Raw genomic sequence first — 14281 nt, 5'->3', positions numbered from 1 at the left:
TGTCTCTCTCTCTTCTCATCAGATTACTGGGAAAATTTAACAGTCTCTCGCTCTTTCCTTTTTTCTTTGCAGGCTGGTAGCACACTGGAGGGGCTCAGAGTGAACCAGTTTAACTCTCATATATCTCATGTAGTCTTCACCACAGCTGATGGACACATCCTTACTCTCAACCTTTAGGGGAAAAGATGGGTAGAGTGTGTAGTTACTTCCAGATGGTGATTCGGAAACGTGGTTCATTAAAAGAAAAGTAAAATCTAAAGCAGCAAAATTGAGAGGAAGCCAGGAGACAAAACTGAGAGGAAGCCAGGAGACAAAGAAGTGTTCTATGGGCATTTTACTGAGGAACCTTTCATTTTGATGGGGGGGGGGGGGGGGGGGGGGGGGGAGGTGGCGCGGCATTTCCATTCAGGTTTATGGGGAAGTGCACAAGCATTCTGGTTAGAAAGCATGCAGCTGAGGATCCAGCATCCTGTATAACTTGTTCTTGCAAAACTTGAACCAGAATCCCCGTGACTGTCCATTCTGTTGGCATCCAATTAGTTGTAAAAAGTAGGAAGCATCCTTAATCTTATTTGGAGATCAAATATGGACCAGGAAATGCAAACCACTTCACCTGATAACATATTCATTGAAAGTATTTCCGTCATTCCCTATAGAAAAGATGCTTGGTGGAAGTGTGAGGCTACAGAGCTACTTTTCTGTCTCTTCTCAAAAGTTTATCTACCCAAAAATTTTGGTTGGAAGTAAGAACAGTGCAATGGGCTCCAGAAGTAGGTAGATTTTGTAGAGACTGACTTAGCAAGATAAAAGGGTCTTTTGGGGAATGAGAGGGTCATATAGCAGTCAAAAGGTATAATGGTTTAATGGCAGGAAGAAAACATGAAAAGTCCTATAGACTTCAGGAATTAAGCCAAGCCTTGCATTCATATCTATGATGAATACTGCTCTAAAACTGTTTCTTTTTTAATTTCATATGGCATCTTAGTATCAAAAATTTACATATATTTAATATTTACTGTCAACAGAAACTCACAAATTGTACCCTTAGACATATACCTGCCAGATCACAGAGGGGAGACCTGTACTCCTGATGACCTGAGAAGAGAAAGAGCAATAAAATGACATTTCTGTGAAATCGCTGGTCTTATTTTACAGTTACGACATACATTTGGGCCACAAAGTTCTCAAGCAATTAACTAAACAAGTATCCTGTTCCAGCTGAGGGGTCCACAGACCTGTTTCATCTAGTCCACTGATTTTCAGTGGTTTCACACAGGCTGGAGTGAAGAAAAGTAGCTGTCACTAGCAGTTTCTGAAACCCAACAGCTGCCAAACACTTGCTGGGACATCCATGTGCACTCAGGAATATAGCCATCCACTCATCTGAGAGGTGAGGATTGCCACTGCTTGTGACTGGCCAAAGGTGTCCATCACCGCTAGAGATGCCCCCAAGTGGTTTCTGGCCCAAAGAATTAAGGAAAAGCATGGGACCGGGCAGTTTCTCAAGAACTTTTTCATCCCTTACTGAAGTAGAAGTTGATGGACTTTTTTTTGTGAAATTGCAATTTTATTGAAAGTGCTCATATGTTGGCCTCAAAACATTTCTGTCCAAATTGCAGTCGTTTTTTTTGGAATTTCAAATATATTAAAGGCAAAGTTCCCCTCAGGCCCCCTTGGCCTGAAGAATGTTGTATGGCACAGTGACAAAAGAATGGTTGAAAATAAATAAGTTGAAGTGTTGAAAGGCATGAAGAAGTCTGGCATTATTCTCTGCTCACTGCATTAACTGGCTTGATATCTGAGGTTGGACAAGGCAGACCCAGTTTACTCATCTAAAAGGCAGGACTGATAATAGTACCTCAAGTGAGGTGTTGAGAGAATTATTTAATTAACATTACCAAAAGACTTCAAAATCCTTAGCTAGGTAATATTCTAAAAGTATCACATTTCCTTCAATAAAGATTGCTTGCCAGCTGGGAGTACCCATTTGGGATTCAGCATTTCCAGTGTTGCACAATGCAGAAGGTATATAAAAAGGAAAAAGAAGAAAAATCTTTTTAAAGAACATAGTTGTTTTTTAAAGATTACATTATGCTTGTGACTGTGTAGATCTACTACACCACTGAGGAATCACTGCAATGATTGTAATGCTTTAAAGCAAGGGGCAAACTCATCATTTAGACTCTTAAGTAGGAGCAGTGAAAAAAATACTTGTTCCTCCTATGCTTTAGAAACAGTACTTTAAAATATCTTCCTAATATAAAACAGATTATTTTCCTTCTCTCCCTTTATCCCCTGTTACAAATTACAGTTGAGCTAAATAATGAATGAATGGAGCTGATGTTTCCAATAACAAAGGGAAGCAGGTGAGGTGATAATTGCTCTTGTTTTTGAAGCTCTGTTTTGGAGCAGCCCTCACTCAGGATCATGGGCTAAATGAGTCACATCATTGAATTGAGAATATAGCTAAAAGCTGGGGAACACATTGAAACGCAGGCCAGAGAGCTTTGTGTCCGAAGACAAAGCATCACTTAGGAAAATCAACTTCATTACTGTCTTGGTTTTGAATTGGTTTTAGGAAGAGAGCAGGGATGTGAGGAATGGTGGCTTCATCTGGGCTTTGGCCTCTGCTGTAACCTTCAGCCCTAGCCTTTATCTAAACAACTTGACTCTTCCTTAACCCTCAAGTTTCATTCATTTGTTTGATTGCTGTCTGGGGGCTTATCTCCCTTTCCTAGGCTTTCTGTTCTGCCTTGGTTTTCCACTCTCGAGGTCATTTGGTGCAACTCCTCTCTCCATGGTGTCAAGAGGGCTGAAACATTCTCCAGCTGTAGTTGAATCTTCCAGTCATCCACAAGAAATATCCTACACTATCAGGTCAAAACTTTTCATTGGCATGACAATCTAATCCTGCATTTTTTCACCGTCAGCCACCCACCTGGCAGCTGGTATTGGTACTTCAGAGACAAACATGTAACTGCCATATGAAAAGACTTCCTAAGGGCCAAAACCTGCTTGCATTAGTAGTGCAAACAGTGCCATTAACTTCACTCTGAATTGATGCTGTTAATTAACATGGTGTTATTTTTCTGTTATTAGTAGTTCTTTTCAAAAGTCATTAACATCAGAACACAAAACCAAGGTAATAATATTTAATACATGCTACAAATTACTTTAATTACGGAGTAGCATTAAAAGGTGGCTAAAAATACATGAAATATTTTCCTTATGTTATTTTTACAGGTATGCAATGCTGTGGTTGCCAGAAGGTAGTTATACTATTGCAATGGAAGGACAAAAGTTCATGAAACTGTCATACTCTTAAATTGTTCTCCACACTGTATAAACTTTAAAAAACAACAACAAAAAAACCCCAAAAACCCCAAAAAACCCAAATCCCAAACAGATATTTAACTGAATTCTTAAAATGTTGACAAGACACTCAATGCCATTTTTTACCATGTGCTTAATTTTTTCCTTTTTTTAGTGTATTTGAAAATCCTAACAAACTTTAGACTTGCCTCTATAAGCAGATATTTAATTTTATTCATGTTATATAGAAAGCATTGAGACGTTCATGCAGAAGTTTATTGACTTGCTTAAACTCCTGTGACAGAAAAAGAGTAAAACACAGCTCGCCTATTAAGGTACATCCATTGGCTATTTTACCTGCTTCTTTCACTAATGTCTGTCCATCAGGAACACCTAAGTGAAGTTAACATCTGATGTCAAGTGCATATACATGTTTGCATGTCTCAGTATTGTACCCAAGCCACAAAACAAAGTCACGAATTAAACGAGAGAGAACAGAGTAAGATATTGGGCTTCTTCTGTCTAGAGATGATCAAGAAAAGGAAGAACTAAAAGCCAACCCTATTGAAAGGAAAACATCTAGTGTTTTTCTTAAAATGACACTTGGAAACAAATATCACAAATCCAATAAGCCTGAGAATTAAAGTCAATGTAGCATAAATGACAAAGGCCATCAAAAGATAAAAGTCACGCAGAACAGAAAAGCCCTAAAACAAGTTAATATTCTTTCCCTCTCTCCCAAATTATACGAAAATCTACCAAATTAGAAGGTCTAACAAGATCATCTGTCGAGAAGCATCCTCTTCCAGGTCATGTACATGAACATTTTTCAGTATTTCATGATATTATCTTTGGATCCTTTACAAAAATGAAGTTACCTGATGCCATCTAAAACTGTCAAGAGGAAGAAAGTTGATTTTGGTCTAGGTAAGAATTTCTGCAAGTAGGCAAGAACCATGCACACTGAAGAGGGAGTTTAGGAAATCTGTTGCAGAAAAATAGAGAAGCTTTGCTGGGACCCTCCGGAATTCTGAACAGGCCATGGCTTATGCAGGATAGATGGTCAAACAACAGAATCAGATTCATTGACCAACTTCTATGGTGCTGAGCTCAGAGCAGATTTTGAGAGAAATCTCAGGAGCTGAGCTGCGGGACCTCTGTGCATTCTGTTTCTATCTTTGCTGTAACATTTAGTTCAGGCCCAGATCTGTGACAGCTTTTTCCCAGAAAATCATATATTTTATATGTATAATATGCTGAAGGATGGGTATCAGCTCCTGACAGAAGGTTACACCTGTGTTCTTCCACATTTGAGGATTCTGGAATGACCACGCTGCGGTGCAGAGAATAATGCATTTGTACAGGAGAATACCTGTATCCCTGGCCTAAAACTTCCCCTCTAAGACTTGGAGCCTGATTTGGGCCACAGCCTAAAATGGCAGAGCACCTAGACAGGTCAGTCTGTGGGGCTAGGTGCACTGGATGTTTCAAAGCCCTTCCACTCATGACAAACTCACACATGCCAGTGTTGCAGAACAATGGATGCATGCCTATTGGTCATAATTTCATTTTTATTCTTAATTCTCCTTGAACATAAGATTTCAAATCAAGACTTCAAAGACTTTACCTGAAAGGGGAAAAATCAAAAAGCTATGAGAAAACGAAACCAAATTTCCAGTGGAAATTGTTTTACAACCTGAACTAGAGCTGTCAGTACCATGAAAATACTGCTATAAGATCATGCAGCTCCCTTGTCACATCCCAGAGTATTTGCATGCTCTGCTCTCTGCCATATCTGAAATCCTTATTCTTCATCTGGTTTTATTTCACTTCTGTTCTGTAAGAACCACATTTTCTTTTAGCAAAGTAGGAGATATTTGTTAGAACATTTCCTAATTCTTTATTTAAAATGGTAAGATATTCAATTCCTTCTTGGATATTAAACATTATCCTCATGGTTACAGATGAGAGACGCACATGTCTCAAGTTTAAGATTAATCCTTTCCTCAGGTGATATATAAAGGGAAATTTCCAAGGTTAAGTGTACATCCTATGCATTTTTAGCTGATTACAGTTTTATGAATACAGTTTTAAGAGGTGCTTAATTCCCACTGAAACCATCAAAAAATTCCATCTACTGTGCATACCTCACTGTTAAAGAGACTGTTTTCCAAATGGACCTTTATTTTCAGCAAAAAGAAACAGCAGCTCTCCCGTAGCAAATCTATGGGAACACTCCAGCTTTATAAATTTCCTCCCTTCTTTTCCTCCTGAACACAGGTAAAAATGGGCGGTTGTTCTATAAATAAGCAAGCAGAGGTTAGAGCACTACTAGAAAGCAACAATGAGAGACTTGGCTGATGGTGCTGGTTCACTGAAGTTATACTGACAACAACAGATAAAACCCATTAACTATTATGAGTCTCTCTGCCCTTCCAGCATAATTTCCTACAGGATGTCCCCTCACAGTTAGGTCAGGCAGCAGTCTTTACTTTAGGCATTACAGAGGCATTTCCAGGGTGGGAGGGACTTGTGGAAAATTGCACCTTATTCAGAGTGGACAGCCACAGTCTGGCAGCATCCTTTCAGTTCGAGAGGGGGTAGGTGTCTAACGCCTCAAGAGACAATATATTTGGGCAGGTTAGGATTTTGTCTACCCCAGTATGCTCAATAAAACCAGCCAGAGGATGTGTTGAGGGGATTTCAAGCTACATCTTTATCACAGGTTAGTAAAGTGCTGAAGGCAAGTGTGATCTACCTCATGATTCAAAAGAGGAATGACTCAGATGAAACAGACTGCAAAGGGGATTTTTTCTCTGAGGACTCCCACACAGGACCCTATGGTTCTCCCAGACTCCACTGTGTCCTCTCCGCCATGAAGTGAATAGTGCTCCCAACAGCTAGAATCTTTCCCACAAAAATTGCACGTTATTTCCTGCTTTCTTTAAGCCCCAGTTCTGTGAGTGCTTATGTGAAGTTGCAACCTGTTTCTGGCTGGGATGGCAGCACAGAAAGTTATTTTGGGTAAGACTGTTGACAGCAGAAACTCTCAACGGTGCTGTCTCCCCCACAAGTGGTTTCCTTTTCCCCATTCAAGCATCCTTGCCTACTTGCTCCAATTTTTCCTCCAGCCCTTCCATTTCCCAGGCTGATGTCTGGCCTGGGATTCGTGTATGAAGTCCCTGAACTGCAAGTAAAGTTATGACGTTATAATGTAAGAACTTTTGACATTCACGGAACTGTTTTATATCTACAAGCATGAACCAGCGAATCCCACAAAGCCCAGTGAGCTGCCCTGGAGAAGGAACTGTTTATCAGTCTAGCCTGTTTTACAGGTGAGGAAACTGGGACAGAAGTTTTCCCAAACCTGACAGAAAGCTTTGTCCAAGACCAACCGGTGAGCCGGAGATGGAAAGAAGAGAGTAACACGGGAGTTACTGACTCCAGCCATGTGGTCACTGCACCAGTCAACTCTGTTTCAAAATGAATAAGCTTTTTGGGTGTGGAATTTGAATGTGTCAAAAGCTGATACAATTTCAACAACCGTGTTCTCTAGCACTTTCAAGAGGCAGAGCTTTCTGATGTTTCCCAGCCTTCAGTAAGTGAAAACATCTCAGGGCTCCCATTTACCTGTACAGTGACATTTTTCCCCTCCTTCCCAGCAGGTAGAGGCAGTAACAGAGCCAAGAAAGAGCTGTTCCTTGTTGAAGTAATTGAGGGCAGCAGGTACAAGAGCCCAGGAGTGTTCAAATGCTAACAAGAATGTATAAGGAATACATAGAACACATAGCCATTCGCAGAAATGTGAGGGTGTCAAGTTCTTGTGAGTATTGTAATATATTATGGGTAACCTAATGACCCAAATTAAACAATTCTTTCTCTGCATTTATTAGTTCTGATGAATCATCTTTTTCCAAATTCCAAGAATACACCATCTTGCAATTGAGATTCATAAGTGGTGTGTGCCACAGGCAGTAGGTGACTAGAATTCAGTTCCTATATAACTTCTCTTTCAAGTAATGATGTATTGAAGAGATAGTACACAGAACCAGTGTAGGAGGTCTAGTTTCCTTCATAGCTTTGAGGCCATCTCAACTGCAAAGTCAGCAGTACCAGCATCTAATGTTTCTCAGGTTATTCAGGGCTTGAAATTTGTGGAGAAAGAATTTTTAGGTGCTACTCTGAAATCCACTGGTAGTTTACTGTGTTGCCTAGAGAAAGTTTTGCATGGTTTCGTTTCCATAAAATGGGATGGCATAATATTACTTATATACTGCAAAGGAAAATCACATGAAATGTAATTAACTTATTACAAATTGTGAATCATAAGTGATATTTCCTTCCAGAATGTATAGTAGTAATATTGTTATATAATTTAGCAAGGATTTCAAGAAAACTCCTAAACCTTCTACATTCTCTGCCTCTTAACAAACATGTCCTTGTTGCTGTCATCACCACTTCACACTTCCTTATTCTCCTCTTCCAGTTTGCAGTGTTTTATATATACTAAAACCCATATGCTAGCATTAAAGACCTGAAAAACACAAACCTGATCCTTCTGATGTGGAAGGTTCTTAGTGAAAGAAAGGCTTGAGAAAGAGGACAAAAATGAATGAACAGAGGAGCCGGCCAAGAACAACTGCTCTGAATGATTGCGGAGGACAGTGAACCTGGCTGTGGGATGTCTGTTTTTCCATTGCCCCTGCGTAGAGCCATACAGCCTCTTATGAGCCATGGGACTTCACAGTTTTCCTACTAAAGGCATTTCTCACTAGATGGAGGCAAAACAGGCAGCCCCAGTGCCTATGGCAATCATTAACTCCTGCTGGCCACCAGACAGGCACTAAGCAGACAAGGACGCTGACAGATGCAAAAGATACATGATCCTCATTAGAAGCACCGGATGATATCCTACCTCGTGTTTCTCTTCCTCTGCCCTCTCTGAAACAAAGTCCCACTTATATCCCAGAGGGAGAATTTCACCCTGAGGATTGTTAATGCCTGTAATAATAGGAGAAGAAAAATGCCCACCTCACTTCCCAAAATCCCATGTCTGGATCATCTTCAGTGAACTGCACCTCACCCAGCTTTCCCATCAACACTACAACACTGCATGTGCAAGCAACCCACTGGGCTAAGCAGTAGCTAGCAAATCCAAGGGTGTACTGCACATAGCCCTACAACAAGAGGCATCTCACTGTTGCTGCCGCCAACAAGTAACGAAAGGAAAATCACAGGAAGAAGCAGAATCATAGAATCATTTAGGTTGGAAAAGACCTTTAAGATCATCAAGTCCAACCGTTAACCTAACATTGCTCAGTCCACCACTACACCATGTCCCTGAGCGGCTCATCCATACGTCTTTTCAATACCTCCAGGGATCGTGACTCAATCACCTCCCTGGGCAGCCTGTTCCAATGTCTGACAACGCTTTCGGTGAAGAAGTTTTTCCTAATATCCAATCTAAACCTCCCCTGGTGCAACTTGAGGCCATTTCCTCTTGTCCTATCACTTGTCACTTGGAAGAAGAAACCAACACCCACCTCTCTGCAACCTCCTTTCAGGTAGTTGTAGAGAGCGATGAGGTCTCCCCTCAGCCTCCTCTTCTCCAGACTAAACAATCCCAGTTCCCCCGTCAGCCGCTCCTCATAAGACTTGTGCTCCAGACCCCTCACCAGCTTCGTCGCCCTTCTCTGGACACACTCCAGAACCTCAGTGTCCTTCTTGTAGTGACGGGCCCAAAACTGAACACAGGATTTGAGGTGCGGCTTCACCAGTGCCCTATCAGTTCCCTACTCCTGCTGGCCACCCTGTTTCTGATACAGGCCAGGATGCCACTGGCCTTCTTGGTCACCACGGCACACTTGCTGACTCACACTTGACGGCTGTCGATCAACACCCCCAGGTCCTTTTCTAATGAGCAGCTTTCCAGCCTCTAATCCCCATAGTGTTGCATCGGGTTGTTGTGACCCAAGTGCAGGACCCGGCACTTGGCCTTGTTGAACCTCATACAATTGGCCTCAGCCCATCGATCCAGCCTGTCCAGATCCCTCTGCAGATCCTTCCGACCCTCGAGCAGATCAACACTCCCACCCAACTTGGTGTCGTCTGCAAACTTGCTGAGGGTGCACTCAATCCTCTCATCCAAATCACTGATAAAGATACTAAACAGAAGTAACAGCCAGATCTGTTTTTCTGTTGTTTTGCTTTATGAGGTAATATTAATATTTGAAAATACACCATTGGTTCATAGCAGGCTGAAGAAAATTCAATAGAACTATGTTCTTTTGGAATCTAAGATTCTGTCAAAAATTAAAAGCTTCACAAAATTGCATGGGTTTTGCAATAATTTCATTTAGGGAAAAAAAACAGGAAACTGTTCTGATTATGTTGAAACATTCCATTCTTATATTTTTTAAATGAAGCACTCAGACTTTTCACTTGGAAAAAAAAAAAATTAAGTTCAGATATGAAATGTATCAACATTAAAAATTAATATTAAGAAAACCCAATATTCTGAATGCCCCAAAATTATTATTTTTAATTATTTCACTTCATGGAAACTTGAAAACAACTTAATTTTTACTCAAAGTCAGAACTAAATTTTGGATTCTTAAAGTCCTTTGTGAAGTAGAATATCTTTTTTCTATGTAGTGCTAATGTTACGAAAGGGGAAATGTTGTCAAAACTGGATGAATAGGAGAACAGAGCAATTGTGCTTCTGAAGTTTTATCGGTGGAGAACCATTCAAGTAGGGATACCAGACCCACTGTAACTTGTTTTCCAGGATAATGAGATGCACAGAAGGGAACTTAGATTTGTCTCAATGAAAGATTTTATGAATCTGTTCACATTTTATGGCAAACTCAGCCTGAGTTTTGGATTCCTTATGAAAGCTTATTGGAAGTTCATGTGAAAGCAATTTTTGCATTACATACCACATCCATCCAAATGCTTTGGTTTCTAACCCTAGACGTGAAAACTTGTTTCCACTAGGTGGAATTTAATCAGATCTGAATTAATTCATGTTCCTGTTTTTCTACTTGTCCCCTCATCTTCCTCTAGGTCTTGTTTCTGGCAGTGCTACCTGATACTGGTGCATTTCCCATTGCTGGGTGCAAGAACCTTCTCCTCCTACCTGCAGTCATCTGGAATGGACTCTCCCATTTCTCTGCCTACCTGACTCTCCATCTTTTTCCATATGTAACCTAAAAATAAAAAATGTCTTTTGACTTTCTCAGTTTCCTCTCCATCTTGCTCTTAATATATTTTTTCCTCTGTAAATATGTTATTTAACACAGTAGAGCCTTTTGGGATAGCCTTTATGTGATAGGCATTATAAAAATGAAGTTACATTGTGTTGTGAATGATGATACTTGAAAAGACTAATTTGCCTACATTCCTCCTCTCAACCTCTGTTCCTTTATAAGCAGAGAATGGAGCATGCTTAAGGAAAACAAGATTCATTTCTTTAAAAACCTCTAAGCTAATGCATTGCTATGTGTCTTACTGTGGTTTCTGTGAAAGAAGAGGCAGATGGATAACAATGTGGACACTCCTAAAGCAAAGCATTTCCAAAGCAATACCCAGACTGGTGGCTGTTTTCTGCACCAACTCTTCCTCTTTCCTCTTCCTCTTTTTGCTTGACTCATGACAAAATGTGTGAGACCTTCCATAGCAGGAAAAAAATAATTTTCCCACACGGTGAAATTTTACTGGTCTCAGAGTGTGATCAGATATGGATACACCATGTATTAAACACGCCTCAAAGCCCATGGTAAAATTCAGGCTTAACAGCCATATGCATGGTGTGAACACAAAGCAATACTGAGTATTGATATTGTTTACCACAAGGACAACTGAGAGCTGTGGGTTTGCACAGTGCAGCAAGAACCACATCTTTCAGGCAACAACATGGATATGCAAAGCCAAGTACACAGTCCAAGTGCTCCATATTAGTCCTTTGCCTGGCCCAGGCCCTCAGATTCATTCTCCATACAGCCATATAAACTGATGTGAGAGTTGCATATGGGACCGTGCTTTTCTACCTCATCTCCTCCAGAACAAAGAAAGGTGAAGCAATACAATGGCAATAGTTTTGACTGTCCCTTCATCAGCTCGCACAAAGAGTGACAGTATCTCTAGGCCAGGGCTAGCTTGGTGCGGATCACAGCTTTTGTGTACATATGAACAGAGAAAGCAGCTGTATATATGGTACTCTTTACACCAGTATGTTGTGTCTCTGTGTAGGTCCTCCAGAAACCAGGCAACTATTCTGACACAGATATAAATTCCGATGCTAAAAATCTACCATCCAAAAATCTGAGTCTATTAACAACTCAAAAAATTGAAGAGTCTTCCTTTTTAAAAGCCTGATCACCAATGTGCGTTAACTAAATCAGTCTCCAAGATCTTGTCACTAACCAGACTAATAATCCAGTATTCTTTCAACACTCTTCACAATAACGGACATATTTTCAGCTTTCTCAGGTCGGGCAACTTATCAAAGAGAACTATGTGGCTCCATGCAGAGCTGCAAGTGATTCTTAGCAGCTTACCCTACAGTACATCATGCAGGGACTTGTGCTACATTCCCCTAGATTATGGACTTCATCAGAGTCTTTGAAATGAAGTAGCTATCCAATATATGCAGGGATCTCCCAGGCAGCTAAAACTTTATTGACATTGTAGAAGTGCATACGTTTATTTACTAAATAAGAAAATGTCTTATACACATGCACATGGACACATGCACACAAACATGCCATCAGAGTACATGGGGATAAAGAAATCTGTGACATTATCACCTGAGATAGAAGAGGCGAGGGAAAGAGACTTCTATGCACCACACTTATTTTACCCCTGTTTTTCATTACGTGGATAACCTTAGAGCAGTTCTTGTTAGCATTTAGAAAAAGGGAAAAATCTAGCATCCTGCAGGGGAGCTATTATTGCTAGAATGTACTAGCATTATCTTGCTTATGGGGGGGCATATTGTTTATGCAGTCTATTTATCAGTGTAGGAATATATCTACCAATATAGCAATATCTCTGCAGTAATGGCATACAAGAATAAAAGAGTTTTCATGAATAGAGAGTTCCTGCCTGTAGCATGTACATCTGAGATACTAAAGGATTATTTACCTATCATTAAGATATGGATTTTTTTATCTAGTCCAGTTTTTCTTGCAGCAGAAATCATATTAAACTCTCTAGCTATTATATCTAACATCCATTGGGCAGCTTTTCATTCTGGGTAACCTAATATAAATGAAGAAAATAAATCCGCAACAATTTGTTGAGCCGTCTTTTTCCCCCTCCCCCCTCCTCCTTTTCCTGAATTAAATTCACATAATAAAATCCAAGGGTTGCATTTCACTCACATCCGCTTCAATTAACGTGCATGACATTGTATGAAATTTTTAATGGAAGAAAAAAGCTAAAACACAATATTTTTAAACCATTGTGTATGGTAAAAATGCTGCATACAACACAATGTGCTTATATGTCACACAACAGTCAGATGGGCTTTAAAATTCAGTGTGAGCCTTCCCGACATTCCTTTTCTTTCATATTTTTCCATTATAGGATGTCTTTTAAGATATTTTAGTGTTTTTCATTTAATGAAATATTGTTCTATAATATTGTTTTAGGAAAAATTTACTTGTTTGAAACAACGAGGACTAATAATACAAAAGCATTAATAATAACAGTCATATAATGGCTGAAGACCGTAGCCAGTCAAGAGATTCTAAAGCAGTATGTTTTTTTTCTCAGATAATGGATTTCCATTGAATGATTTTTTTTTTTTTTAAGATTGCTTTTTGTTTAAAATTTCCCATTTCTGCTAAAAGACTAAAGGTAGTTTTGATACTGATGGAAGAATTTCAAAGGAAAACTGTAAACAATGAAAAAAGTCAATTTACTAACATTTTTCACTAGGGAGAAAAATGTTTTCTGACAGTGTTATGTGAGGAGTAGGTGTAAAAATTGATTGCATGAATCCATTAACTGTATGTGTAAATCAGCTCATTTACGTAGCCTTTCTGGTACCCCAGTTTAATGCATCCCCACCTATCCAAGGTTGCATACATTTCTTTTTCACTCTGGTGGGTCAAAAAGGCCATGATGACACAATGCCATCATACCTGATTATATATCACATTCTTCCTCCCTTCTGAAGCTCACAGTGTTTGGCATCTCAGGGCAGTGATGAGGGGCAGAGGGAGAATGAAGATGCTGCTCCCATCTTGCTGCACCCAAGACATTTGCAGCTAGAAAAAAATCCAAGTTGCCCCTTCTGGTGTCCCAACTTAAGTTGGCTGAAAAATTGTCCTGTGCCACATAGAGGAATCAGCCTCTATGCTTTTATGCCACTGGAGCAAGAGAAGGATGTAATTATAGTCAGAGTTACAGGCAGAGGCATCTGTCCTTTCAGTGGAAGAAAATGGAAGAAGGTATCTTTTTTGTGCACAGATTAATCTGCTAAGCCATGGGCTTTCCCAGCTAGGTATCTCACATGCTGGCTTCTCCCCACCTGGAGTAATTCAAAAGGGTATAATTTTGCATGTAATTTTAGCTGTGTCCTGTTTGGTGCTTCCCTCTTTAATTCAGCCACATGAGGGCTGAATTGAGAACACTGAAGACTCCATTGACTTGTTTAGGGGCATGTGTTAACCTAAGAGTTATCTTATCCCAAAGCTTTCCTGCAATACAGTCATATCTCTTATAATAACTAAACACCGCTGAAATACTACAGTCGAGTCTTGTGTTCTACTTTTATAGATGCATAATACGCAGACAATGATACTATGTTTATTCATTCTGTTTATTGGTTCGAACATGATTTTTAATGTGTAACATAAAAAGAGGTTTTCAAGTTTAATTGCAGTGTCAACCCCATCATGCTCATCTTTATCTCTGGCCGCTTTTACTTCCAGACTAGCGTTTTTTATAAGACATCCACACA

The sequence above is a fragment of the Gavia stellata genome, chromosome 7 (assembly GCF_030936135.1).
Source record: "Gavia stellata isolate bGavSte3 chromosome 7, bGavSte3.hap2, whole genome shotgun sequence".
Taxonomy (NCBI): domain Eukaryota; kingdom Metazoa; phylum Chordata; class Aves; order Gaviiformes; family Gaviidae; genus Gavia; species Gavia stellata.
The sequence above is the reverse complement of the archived record's forward strand: the minus strand, read 5'-3'. Positions refer to the sequence as shown.